The 12,529-nt window shown below is 39.4% G+C and overlaps 1 protein-coding gene across 4 annotated transcripts in view; it reads left to right on the forward strand.

Moving 5' to 3' along the window:
* The window catches only part of LOC132891144 (uncharacterized), a 54,739-nt gene extending 42,974 nt beyond the window's left edge, over nucleotides 1–11,765 (forward strand). For 3 of the 4 annotated variants that reach the window (XM_060928602.1, XM_060928605.1, XM_060928607.1), the window contains 2 exons: nucleotides 9,622–9,778; nucleotides 11,147–11,746. The gene's annotated coding sequence lies outside the window, so the exon portion shown is untranslated. Of the gene's footprint in view, nucleotides 1–9,621; nucleotides 9,779–11,146 lie in introns of all 4 variants that reach the window. The other variant, XM_060928604.1, reaches the window with a different exon arrangement.
* Nucleotides 11,766–12,529: the final 764 nt, after the last annotated feature.

The raw sequence follows: 12,529 nt of genomic DNA on the forward strand, positions 1-12,529 counted from the left end.
ACCCAGATCTACCAAGGCTCTTCAATGTTTCTTAGGCTTTGCAAACTTTTACTGCTGGTTCATTCGAAACTTCAGCACTCTGACAGCCCCTCTAACCTCTTTGCTGAAGAAAGGTCCCAAAGGCCTACATTGGAACCCAGTGGCAGAGGAGGCCTTCAACCGGCTAAAGCTAGCCTTCACTTCAGCCCCAATACTCCAGCACCCTGACCCTACAAAGCCGTTCATCATAGAGGTAGATGCGTCTGACACTGGAGTAGGGGCCATCTTGTCCCAGCGTTTTGGGGAAAAACAGAAGCTACACCCAGTAGCCTTCTTTTCAAAGAAACTAACTTCAGCAGAAAGGAATTATGATGTGGGAAATAGAGAACTGCTTGCTATAAAACTAGCTCTTGAAGAGTGGTGGCATGGGTGAGTGGCTCCCTCTAACCATTTCATAATCCTCACAGATCATAAAAACCTAGAATACCTCAGAAAAGCCAAAAGGTTGAATCCACATCAGGCCAGGTGGGCATTATTCTTCACAAGATTCAACTTCACTATTTCATTCCATCCAGGTTCCAAAAATACCAAGCCAGATGCTTTATCCAGGGCATTTGGGCCTTCCCACCATGATACAGGTTCTCATCCCATCATCCCACCACAATGTTTCATGCAATCCATCACCTGGGAACTGGACAAGGAAATCAGCAAGTCACAGCCACAAACTCTGCCTATTCACCTCCCACCTGGCCTTCTCTATGTGCCGAAGCATCTTCGCAGCAGACTCATCACCTGGGCGCATGCATCTCCCACCACCGGACATCTGAATAGCCAACGCACGCACCAGATGTTAAGGAACAGGTACTGGTGGGAGAATATGCTGTCTGAAATCAACCAGTTCATCGCCTCCTGCTCCGAATGCGCTGAAGCAAAGGTTCCAAGAAGAGGAGGCCAAGTCGAGTACCTGGTAGACTGGAAAGGATACGGGCCAGAGGAACAAAGCTGGGTCAAGTCCAGAGACATCCTCAACCCCCTTCTTAAGCAAGAGTTCCATGCCCAGCATTCTAATAAACCAGCACCCAAAGGTAGGGGTTGTCCCAGAAAGAATGTAGCTCCCAGAGGTAGCTCCTTGGGGTAGGTGCTCTGTCAGTAAACCTGCTGAGAATGAGCAAACTACAAACATGGACACTCCGGACTACAGCTCCCAGAACACACAGTGCCCTCTGTCTCCTGCCTACTAAATCGCAGCTGGCTCTCATTTCCTCAATCACCTGTCCCTCTATTTAAGCTCCCTTCACAAACACACCATTGTGAAGTATTGTCCTGCTCGTACTAAGCCTTGTATCTTTCTGACTGCCTCTTACAAACACTTCTGATCCTTACTATTTTCTCCTCATTTCTCGCTCTTTGTGTTTCCTACGTTACGTTGTTCGCCGATTGCCCGACCCTCGCTAGTTTCCTGACTTCGATGCCAGTCCTTTGATTTGGTTTCAGTGACTTTCTGCAATCTGTCTTTCTCCGTGCATACATCTGTAAGTGCTTGCATTCTCACATACATGGGCAACCAATGTGATGTCAAGTCATTGATGGCCAGGTAGCAGAAGTGAAGTGGAGGTGATGTAAACATACTTGTTAGCCTGGATTTAGTCAGATTAAAAAAAGTTATCTTCATGTCAGTATGGACAGTGGTACGGACAAGCCTATTTATTTATTTATTTATTTATTTATTGCATGTGTTAATGCAGATATACAGCGCCTTGCAAAAGTATTCATCCCCCTTGGTGTTTGTCCTGTTTTGTTGCATTACAAGCTGGAATTAAAATTGATTTTTGGAGGGTTATCACCATTTGATTTGCACAACATGCCTACCACTTTAAAAGTGCATATTGTTTTTTTTTTATTGTGACAAACAATAATTAAGATGAAAAAGCAGAAATCTGGAGTGTGCATAAGCATTCCCCCCCAAGTCAATACTTTGTACAGCCACCTTTTGCTACAAATTACAGCTGTAATTCTCTTGCTGTATGTCTCTATTACATTAGCACATCTACTGTAGCCACTGGGATTTTTTTCCCATTCCTCAAGGCGAAACTGCTCCAACTCATTCAATTTAGATGGGTTGCTTTGGTATACAGCAATCTTCAAGTTATGCCACAGATTCTCAATTGGATTGAGGCCTGGGCTTTGATTAGGCAATTGCAAGACATTTGAATGTTTCCCTTTAAACCACTGCAGTGTAGCTTTAGCAGTATGTTTAGGGTCATTGTCCTGCTGTAACATGAACTTTTGTCTCAGTCTCAAACCTCTAGCTGACTCGAACAGGTTTTCCTCCAGAATTGCCCTATATTTAGTGCCATCCATCTTTCCTTCAGTCCTGACCAGCTTTCCTGTCCCGGCAAATGAAAAACATCCCCACAGCATGATGGTGCCACCACCATGCTTCACTGTAGGGATGGTGTTCTCAGGGTGTTGGGTTTGTGCCACACATGGCATTTCCTATGATGGTCAAAAATTTCAAATTTTGTCTCATTTGACCAGAGAATCTTTTTTCATGTGTTTGCGGAGTCTGCCACATGCTGTTGGGAAAATTTCAAATGTGTTTTCTTCAGCAATGGCTTTTTTCTGACCACTTTTTCATAAAGCCCCACTCTGTGGAGTGTATGGCTTAAAGTGGTCCTATGAACAGATACTCCCATCTCCGCTGTGGATCTTTGCAGTTCCTTCAGTGTTATAGAATAGAATAGAATACCTTTATTGTCACTATACACATGTACAATGAGATTAAAAGCAACTCCAATCACAGTGCAAACAGCATAAAAATATGCAATATAAACACATAACAAAGAATATCATGAGGAAAAAAAGGGGGTGCTGTGTACAGTGTTGTGTTCCACGTTATGGAGTGGGGTATTGCACATTATAAGTATTGCACAGAGAGACTCCACGTACAGTGGTGCTTGAAAGTTTGTGAACACTTTAGAATTTTCGATATTTCTGCATAAATATGACCTAAAACATCAGATTTTCACACAAGTCCTAAAAGTAGATAAAGAGAACCCAGTTAAACAAATGAGACAAAAATATTATACTTGGTCATTTATTTATTGAGGAAAATGATCCAATATTACATATCTGTGAGTGGCAAAAGTATGTGAACCTCTGCTTTCAGTATCTGGTGTGACCCTCTTGTGCAGCAGTAACTGCAACTAAACGTTTGCGGTAACTGTTGATCAGTCCTGCACACCGGCTTGGAGGAATTTTAGCCCATTCCTCCGTACAGAACAGCTTCAACTCTGGGATGTTGGTGGGTTTCCTCACATGAACTGCTCGCTTCAGTTCCTTCCACAACATTTCAATTGGATTAAGGTCAGGACTTTGACTTGGCCATTCCAAAACATTAACTTTATTCTTCTTTAACCGTTTTTGGTAGAATGACTTGTGTGCTTAGGGTCATTGTCTTGCTGCATGACCCACCTTCTCTTGAGATTCAGTTCATGGACAGATGTCCTGACATTTTCCTTTAGAATTCGCTGGTATAATTCAGAATTCATTGTTCCATCAATGATGGCAAGCCGTCCTGGCCCAGATGCAGCAAAACAGGCCCAAACCATGATACTACCACCACCATGTTTCACAGATGGGATAAGGTTCTTATGGTGAAATGCATTGTTTTCCTTTCTCCAAACATAATGCTTCTCATTGAAACCAAAAAGTTCTATTTTGGTCTCATCCATCCAGAAATTTTTTCCAATAGCCTTCTGGCTTGTCCACATGATCTTTAGCAAACTGCAGACGAGCAGCAATGTTCTTTTTGGAGAGCAGTGGCTTTCTTCTTGCAACCCTGCCATGCACACCATTGTTGTTCAGTGTTCTTCTGATGGTGGACTCATGAACATTAACATTAGCCAATGTGAGAGAAGCCTTCAGTTGCTTAGAAGTTACCCTGGGGTCCTTGGGGACCTTGCCGACTATTACATGCCTTGCTGTTGGAGTGATCTTTGTTGGTCGACCACTCCTGGGGAGGGTGACAATGGTCTTGAATTTCCTCCATTTGTACACAATCTGTCTGACTGTGGATTGGTGGAGTCCAAACTCTTTAGAGATGGTTTTGTAACCTTTTCCAGCCTGATGAGCATCAACAACGCTTTTTCTGAGGTCCTCAGAAATCTCCATTGTTCGTGCCATGATACACTTCCACAAACGTGTTGCGAAGATCAGACTTTGATAGATCCCTGTTCTTTAAATAAAACAGGGTGCCCACTCACACCTGATTGTCTTCCCATTGACTGAAAACACCTGACTCTAATTTCACCTTCAAATTAACTGCTAATCCTAGAGGTTCACATACTTTTGCCACTCACAGATATGTAATATTGGATCATTTTCCTCAATAAATAAATGACCAAGTGTTATATTTTTGTCTCAATTGTTTAACTGGGTTCTCTTTATCTACTTTTAGGACTTGTGTGAAAATCTGATGGTGTTTTAGGTCATATTTATGCAGAAATATAGAAAATTCTAAAGGGTTCACAAACTTTCAAGCACCACTGTATTGCACATTATAAGGATTGCACAGAGAGAGTCCGAATATTGCACATTATAAATGTTGCACAGGGAGAGTCCGGGTATTGCACATTTTAAGTATTGCACAGAGAAAGTCCGGGTATTGCACATTATAAGTATTACAAGTTGTAAGTTATCTTTGGTGTCTTTGTTGCATCTCTGATTAATGCCCTCCTTGCCCAGTCTGTGAGTTTTGGTGGGCGGCCTTCTCTTGTCAGGTTTGTAGTGGTGCCATATTCTTTCCATTTTCCTATAATGGATTTAATGATGCTTCCTGGGATATTCAAAGTTTGGGATATTTTTTATAACACAACCCTGATCTATACTTCTCCACAACTTTGTCTCTGACCTGTTTGGAGGCTCCTTGGTTTTCATGTTGCTTGCTTAGTCGTGTTGCAGAGTCAGGGTCCTTCCAGAACAGGTTGATTTATACAGACATCATATGACAGATCATGTGACACTTTGACTGCACACAGGTGGATCTTAATCAACTAATTATTTGAGTTATGAAGTGAATTGGTTGGACCAGCTCTTATTTATTTATTTATTTATTTATTTATTTATTTTAATTCCCTCTTGTAATGCGACAAAACAGGACAAACACCAAGGGGAATGAATACTTTTGCAAAGCACTGTAGACATGCAGTGTGCCACAATAGTGTATATGGTCTAAATATAGGATTGTGACAGCTCGAAGATGAGAGAGATTTTATAGCAGGTGAAATGTGGAGCAGTGGACAATTAAATTTGTATCTTTATTTACAGAAGATAGATGGGTTTTTAACCCAGTGCTTATTTTTAATTTGCTTGAAAAAATAAAAAGAATATGGGATTATTTACTAACACATTTTACATATCTGGAGCTCTGCTTTTAGGCAGTGCCAAAATATATATATTATCTTTGAATGTCTGTACTATTCCAGCTAATCGGCTTGCATGGCCTGAATCCCTTTTCCGTAGACGGTGTTGGAATATTGTTGGCACAACAATGAGTTTGAGTCTAACATGACCTATGTAGCCCAAGAGCTCAGCCTAGAGATTCCTTTCAAAGCAATCGGGCTCAAAATGGTCCTCACAAACAGAATTTCTGCCAAAGGAGAGTTTCTTAAGTGTGACCTATTCCCAGGTTAGTTATGTAGCCACTGTTTAGCAAGTCGTTTACGTCGCTCGGTTGTCGGCAGTGAAACACAGAAAAAAATACTTTTATAATAATATGTTCATTATTTTTGCAACCACATGTTTTGCACCCTGCTATTTTTCAAAAAGTTTTTTTTTCATCCGACGACACTGTAGTGTCAGGAGCAACAAGCCAATGAAGATACAGGAAACCTATCAATGATACTACGTCATGTTGACCTCTGACACCACCCACAAAATAGAAATATGGTTGCGCCCTTAAGTGAGTGTGAATAAAAAAAAGAAGAATTTTAAAGAACTGATTTATGCAACACAGTGTGAAAATACAGCACAGTCAAAATGCATTCGTGCAAAATATGCAGTATTTCTAGCCTCTGTTTATTTTTCGCCATGGGTTCCCTTTAAAAAGGAAATTTACTTTCATATCATCTTTCTCCATCTCATCAGTATGGTCCTGTGAAGCCTGTTTTGGGATACGATTTGTATTGTCGCTTTAGTGTTATTATCATTATTTTATAAGAACATCATTTTACTGACAGTGAACAGAACCTGAATGTTTAAAGTGGTGACTGATAACTTTTCGTCCTGAGGATATGTTTTTGTTCAGTTATTCTTTTCATATCTACTCACTCCATATTTCAGATATGAACAGTTAATGACCAGAGGTGGACAGTAACAAAGTACATTTACACTTTTTGAGTATCTGTACTTTACTTCAGTATTAATTTTTTTGGCAACTTATGACTTTAACATCACTACATTTGAAAGGTAAATATCGTACTTTTTACTCCACTACATTTCTATCAAGGTCCTCGTTACTTCTTACTATGAAGTGGCTTTGAAAGTGGATGTTTTTTTTCTTTTCTTTTCTAAAACATGATTGGCAGTTCAATGATTTCTCCGCAACATTATTTAACACAATCAGTTGATGGCAGAATGGAAGGAGGCAATTCTTCTGGAGAATGCACACACTCATGGCTATAGCTAGAACCCATGTTTCAGTTTTCTGTATGGATTAAAGATTTGTTTTGTTTTAAATGTTTGCTTTGTTTGCCTTAAACGAACCACATCACAGCTTACAAAAACTTACTGTCCAACCTGCGGAAGCATATTGAGGTATATAAACATTTTATTCCAAGAGAAAGCTTGCAATGAAATTTTGTGCTTTTAGAGCTAGCAATAATGTTGCAATAGTTATGCAGTCTGGTAGTCAAATGACTTTCTACAGATCTACCCATCAAGTTGCCATAGCCTTGTCCATGGCTAATGTTTACACGTAGCTAGTTAACTTGGACGCTGTTAGCATGTAAACACGGAGTTATGCTAACATGAATAACGTTAACTTATCTGAAGTCCTTTAAGAAATGTTTTAGCATAATCTTGCCAAATAAATGAAATGTAGAAATGTTTCTTTTCTAGTAACGTTAGCTATCCAATTTTGAGTTTGAAAAGATTTTGCTAGTATGTCAGGTGGAGCTTCACTGACTAACTAGCTTAACATTAAACCATCATGATTCCACAGGCAGATTCATACGTGCATGAATACATACACTTGCGCACGCGAGACCTGTGAGATGAACAGTATTGTACTAGTCAGTCACAACAAATTGTCGGAATTTTTTGTTTTGATGTCAGATGATGGTCTTGCCTTTTTTTTGTGTTGCTTAAAGCAGTGTTGCTGTTGGGTGGTTATTAAGCTTGAGGTGTGGACCTGGGTTTTAAGCAGGTTGGATTGTTATTTTTATTTTCCGAGCAAGCTGCATTTACAGCTATTCCACTGTCTTCCTGATTAACATACACATACATGTGTGCACACACTGTGACAGTTTTGTCAGAACACTACCATGCTGCTTTGTGGGGGTGGGGAGGAGTGTTACAATTAAAAAAAAAAAAACGAAAATGACAGTGGCTCTTTCTCAGTTCAGTCGTGTTTCATTTTGTAACCTTCTACCAGGTGTTTATTCTAAAAGTTCTACAAGCTAGTCAGTAAATCCAGTCGGTTGCTTCAGATGCATTAGGTTTTGTAAGCACTGTGGCAATAATACAACAACGTGTTGACAGAAAATGTACTTTTAATACTTAAGTATTTTTAAAACCAAGTACTTCAGTACTGTCAGTAAAAATTTGACTGTACAACTTTCACTTGTATTGGAGTAACATTTGACCAGTGGGATCTGTACTTTGATTTAAGTAATGAAGTTGAGTACTTTGTCGACCTCTGTTAATGACTAAAATATTAGAACATAGCAGTTTACCATTTTTCTGATGGTGGGGTCACATTATCTGTGTCCAGATCAAAGCTCTCCATTTTTTAATATTAGTGTATGGACACACAGCTCATGGACACACTGCTGATTCCTGAAGACACTGATCTCTTCTGCTAGAAAGAATTTCACTCCTAGAAAAGACAAAAAAAACATGCAGTTTCACAGCTAAACTCCCCCAAACTCTCTGAATGTTTAATAGATGAGAAATGGAAGAGAGAAACTCAAATATATAACACACAGCCGATAAATAGCAGCTTTACAAGGAAGATGATTTCAGTTCTGCTGACGAGATGCAGTTTTACTTCTGTTTTTACACGAGCTCAATCAAATACAACCATATTTCTGTTGAACAAATCACTTATTTTTACTCAGCAGTCCATGTTGGGTGACATTAATGTCCCCGTTTTGGCCTGGTGCTGAAGTTTTTTTTCTTTATTTTTCCAACAGCAACAGACTGGCATCGAGGCTGAAAGAGAAGACAATTCCTAAAACCCGTGACACAGAACAGGACTGTCACAAGAGGTCACTGCCCGAGCGGTGTTACATCACGTTCCGTGTCACGGGTTTTAGCAGCAATCATGTAACCTGTCAGAAAATCTTTTTGTTCCACTTTCTAAGTATTTCTGTAGATCACATTTTGTTAATCATTCTTTGTTGTTTTGTATTAATTTCTAGTTTTGTAGTTCACCAATAAATGTCAACAGGCAGTTGACATTGTAACCACATGGAAATCCAGGTCAAAGGTTGCGTGTCTTTCCTCGAACCAAAATACAAAATGTCTACTGATATTTTAATACAGTATGTGATCGATATGTACAACAAACTGCAAAATAAATAAATAAATAAATAAAAATCTGAATGGAATAGAAAAATCTGAATATTTCAAGCATGTAATTTTTTATATGGTAGGAATTTAATTCTGGTCTAATTCTATTTATTGCAATAGGATTCCAAATACTCTATAAACATTCCATTCTGTTATGAATCAGAAAAAAAAATTATAAATCACAGCACTTTTTTTTAAAGTACTTCATCTACTTCAACAATGTTACACAAAGATCGAGCCATAACAGTTGTAAATGTCCCTTAATTCCACAGGGTGTCGATAATGGTGGACACCGGTGAAAGTGATCGCTTTTATCGACGCCTCACATGACTTCTCAAACGCGTGTTTAGATACAAAATGGCGACTGTCAAATGAAAGAGTAAGAAACAAAGTAGGTTTCGACAAGGAGATCATGAAATATCGGTGAATTTGATCAGTAAAAACATGTCCATGATCTTTCCACCATGCTTACCTACGATGATAACGTCCAGGTTTTCCTCAAATTGCTGATCATGCTAAAAAAATTCCATCTCAGATAACGAGCTGTGTCATGAGACGACAAGATCAAAGGTCAAGCTGGGTCTTCTGGTTGATTATTTAATCAATAATAACTGTTGTAACTGAAACTCACCTTTGTAAAATTGTTTTTTATTGGTAAATCTGAAAAGGTGCCGATAATTATGGACTGTCGATAATTGTAGTCGCCGCTCTAATACTCTTAAATTAAAGGATCTGCATAGATTCATGTTAAATGTGTAATTTGCCATACTTTATGGGAACAAATCTACTGTAATGGTGTCTGACTAGCTTGGCTCTACTCTCAGAGGCTACTGGGTTATTTAAATGCAGATCCAGGATGAGTTTCATAGAATCAGAATGGTGCAACTGGAATCAAAGTTCATGTCCAAGTTAGTTGAATGCAATCCCAGGCTTCTGAACCTCTTCCAATCCAAGGGAGGAACAATGGGGTTGACGTTGCAGACTATCCTACTCAAGGTATCCTTCGGTGAGTATAATGTTTGCTCTTATTTTATTTTAGGAGTTTTGTGATCAAACTGTTGTAATATCATTCTTTTAATTACTTAAATCTACTGACGCACTGTAAAACCCGATAAGGTCACTGAGCTCAAAAATTTTATTGAAATCGATTACGTAAAAATTTTTGAGGTAAGTAACTTAAATTTTTAAGGTAAGATTTCTTAAAAATTACACTATAGTTACACTTAATTGTAATTTTTAAGAAATCTTACCTTAAAAAATTTAAGTTACTTACCTCAAAAATTTTTACGTAATCGGTTTCAATAAAATTTTTGAGCTCAGTGACCTTATCGGGTTTTACAGTGCGGTAATGTTAGTCTGTGAAGCTCTCTACAAACAGTGTGAAATACCGTAATTACATATGTTTTTAAATAATTTATATCCACTCAGGGGCTACTTAAACTATAAATATTCAATGTTATAATGTTCAGTTTTTGTTGATATTGTCAGAAGTTTGTACATTCCATGATATGTTTATTACTGTGATCATCGTTAAATCTGGTACTGTACTGAAATGCATTATACTGAAGGGTCTTTCTAATTCTTTGTACTTCATATATAATACGTGTGGGGGTCAGTATACTCTTCCAAATAGAGTCGTCCAGAACAATATCTTAAAGAGTTATGACCTCAATGCCTCCAATGCTTTATTAACACTTTATTAAGACCACTGTTTCATGTTGTTGTTTGGACACCAAAACCCTCAACCTGCAAAGGATATGTGATTAAGAGCCCTTTTTCATCACATATGTCTAGGTTTCTTTGTTTTTTAAATTATTATACTGAATGATTATTAAACAGGTCAGCTATCATCCACAAATGATGTCCTGTGTGTGTGTGTGTGTGTGTGTGTGTGTGTGTGTGTGTGTGTGTGTGTGTGTGTGTGTGTGTGTGTGTGTGTTACATTTACAATTCTGCTCCTGCCAGTGTGTTTTGTGTATGTGGCAGTACTTTGGAACACCTGACTCATTTAGCACCAGCTGCCACTTGGCTCTGTGTTTTTGCTACTTAAAGCAGTAGGTCAACATTTTGGATAATACACATATTTGTATTCTCTCTGGAAGTTATAGTTTCAGACTGATACTATTCCCACACCTGTACTATAAATTTGAAGCTATAACCAGCAGCACAGACTGTCATAAAAGCTGAAAGATATTTGAGGGAAATAGCTAGTCTGGCTCTGTCCAAAGGTAACAAAATTTGCTGATACCACCAAATCTAGCACTTACTGATTATCATGTTATGTCTTATTTGATAAAAAGCAAGGTGTAACGTTGTAATTTTATGTGCTATGCGCTACTTCTTTTCTGGGACCAGTGACTTCCTTGTGTTACAGATGGTTCCCTGGAAACCTCACCTCATCTCATCTCATCTCATCTCATCTCATCTCATCTCATCTCATCTCATCTCATCTCATCTCATCTCATCTCATCTCAGCTGACTACGGGCGAAAGGCGGGGTACACCCTGGACAAGTCACCAGGTCATCACAGGGCTGACACATAGACACAGACAACCATTCACACTCACACCTACGGTCAATTTAGAGTCACCAGTTAACCTAACCTGCATGTCTTTGGACTGTGGGGGAAACCAGAGCACCCGGAGGAAACCCATGCGGACACGGGGAGAACATGCAAACTCTGCACAGAAAGGCCCTCGCCGGCCACGGGGCTCGAACCCGGACCTTCTTGCTGTGAAGTGACAGCACTAACTACTACACCACCGTGCCGCCCCCTGGAAACCTCATTAATAATTTTATTTATTTTTAATTTACACTGGTCCCAGAGATAGCACATCAAGGATCCTTGATGGGGGTTTGTTTAACAGTAATGTAAGCCACCTAGTGCTACACATGGCAGCTTTTACAAGTTTTAGGTCAGTGGATGATTTTTACACGATGAATAATTTTTTTTGTCATTTCAGGCACCAAGCAATCCTAGCATAAATGTGAGCAGAGATGTTGTCATTCAGCATTTGATGGTGTACCTTGGGGAATCTACAAATCAACTCCTAAGAGTATGATGTAAGTTCAAGTACATGTTGAAATATAAAGAGGGTAATGACTTCTTTTCAAGGTGGCATGGTGGTGTAGTCGTTAGCACTGTTGCCTCACAGCAAGAAGGTCCTGGGTTCGAGCCCAGCAGCCGACGAGGGCCTTTCTGTGTGGAGTTTGCATGTTCTCCCCGTGTCTGCGTGGGTTTCCTCCGGGTGCTCCAGTTTCCCCCACAGTCCAAAGGCATGCAGGTTAGGTTAACTGGCGACTCTAAATTGACCATGAGTGTGAATGGTTGTCTGTGTCTATGTGTCAGCCCTGTGATGACCTGGCAATTTGTCCAGGGTGTACCCCGCCTCTCGCCCATAGTCAGCTGGGATAGGCTCCAGCTTGCCTGCGACCCTGTAGGACAGGATAAGCGGCTACAGATAATGGATGGATGGACTTCCTTTCATCGCTTCCATCATGTCCTGGGAAGGTTATATGACAAAATACAGCCATAACTTTAATTCTCACCATAATTCTTGGCAAGTTACTGAGTTTTGTAGTTTTGTTGAGTCATGTAAGTAATCATTGTCAGCCAACTAGAGACTGAAAAAGGTTGCTGTTTAATTTTCATACAGCAATTAACATTTGGAGTAAAGTATACTATACTGTATAGTACATAAACAGAACATTAAAATACAGTTCTGTGTATATACTGTACTTATTGGTTATGAATGGT

The sequence above is a fragment of the Neoarius graeffei genome, chromosome 9 (genome assembly GCF_027579695.1).
Source record: "Neoarius graeffei isolate fNeoGra1 chromosome 9, fNeoGra1.pri, whole genome shotgun sequence".
Lineage (NCBI taxonomy): Eukaryota > Metazoa > Chordata > Actinopteri > Siluriformes > Ariidae > Neoarius > Neoarius graeffei.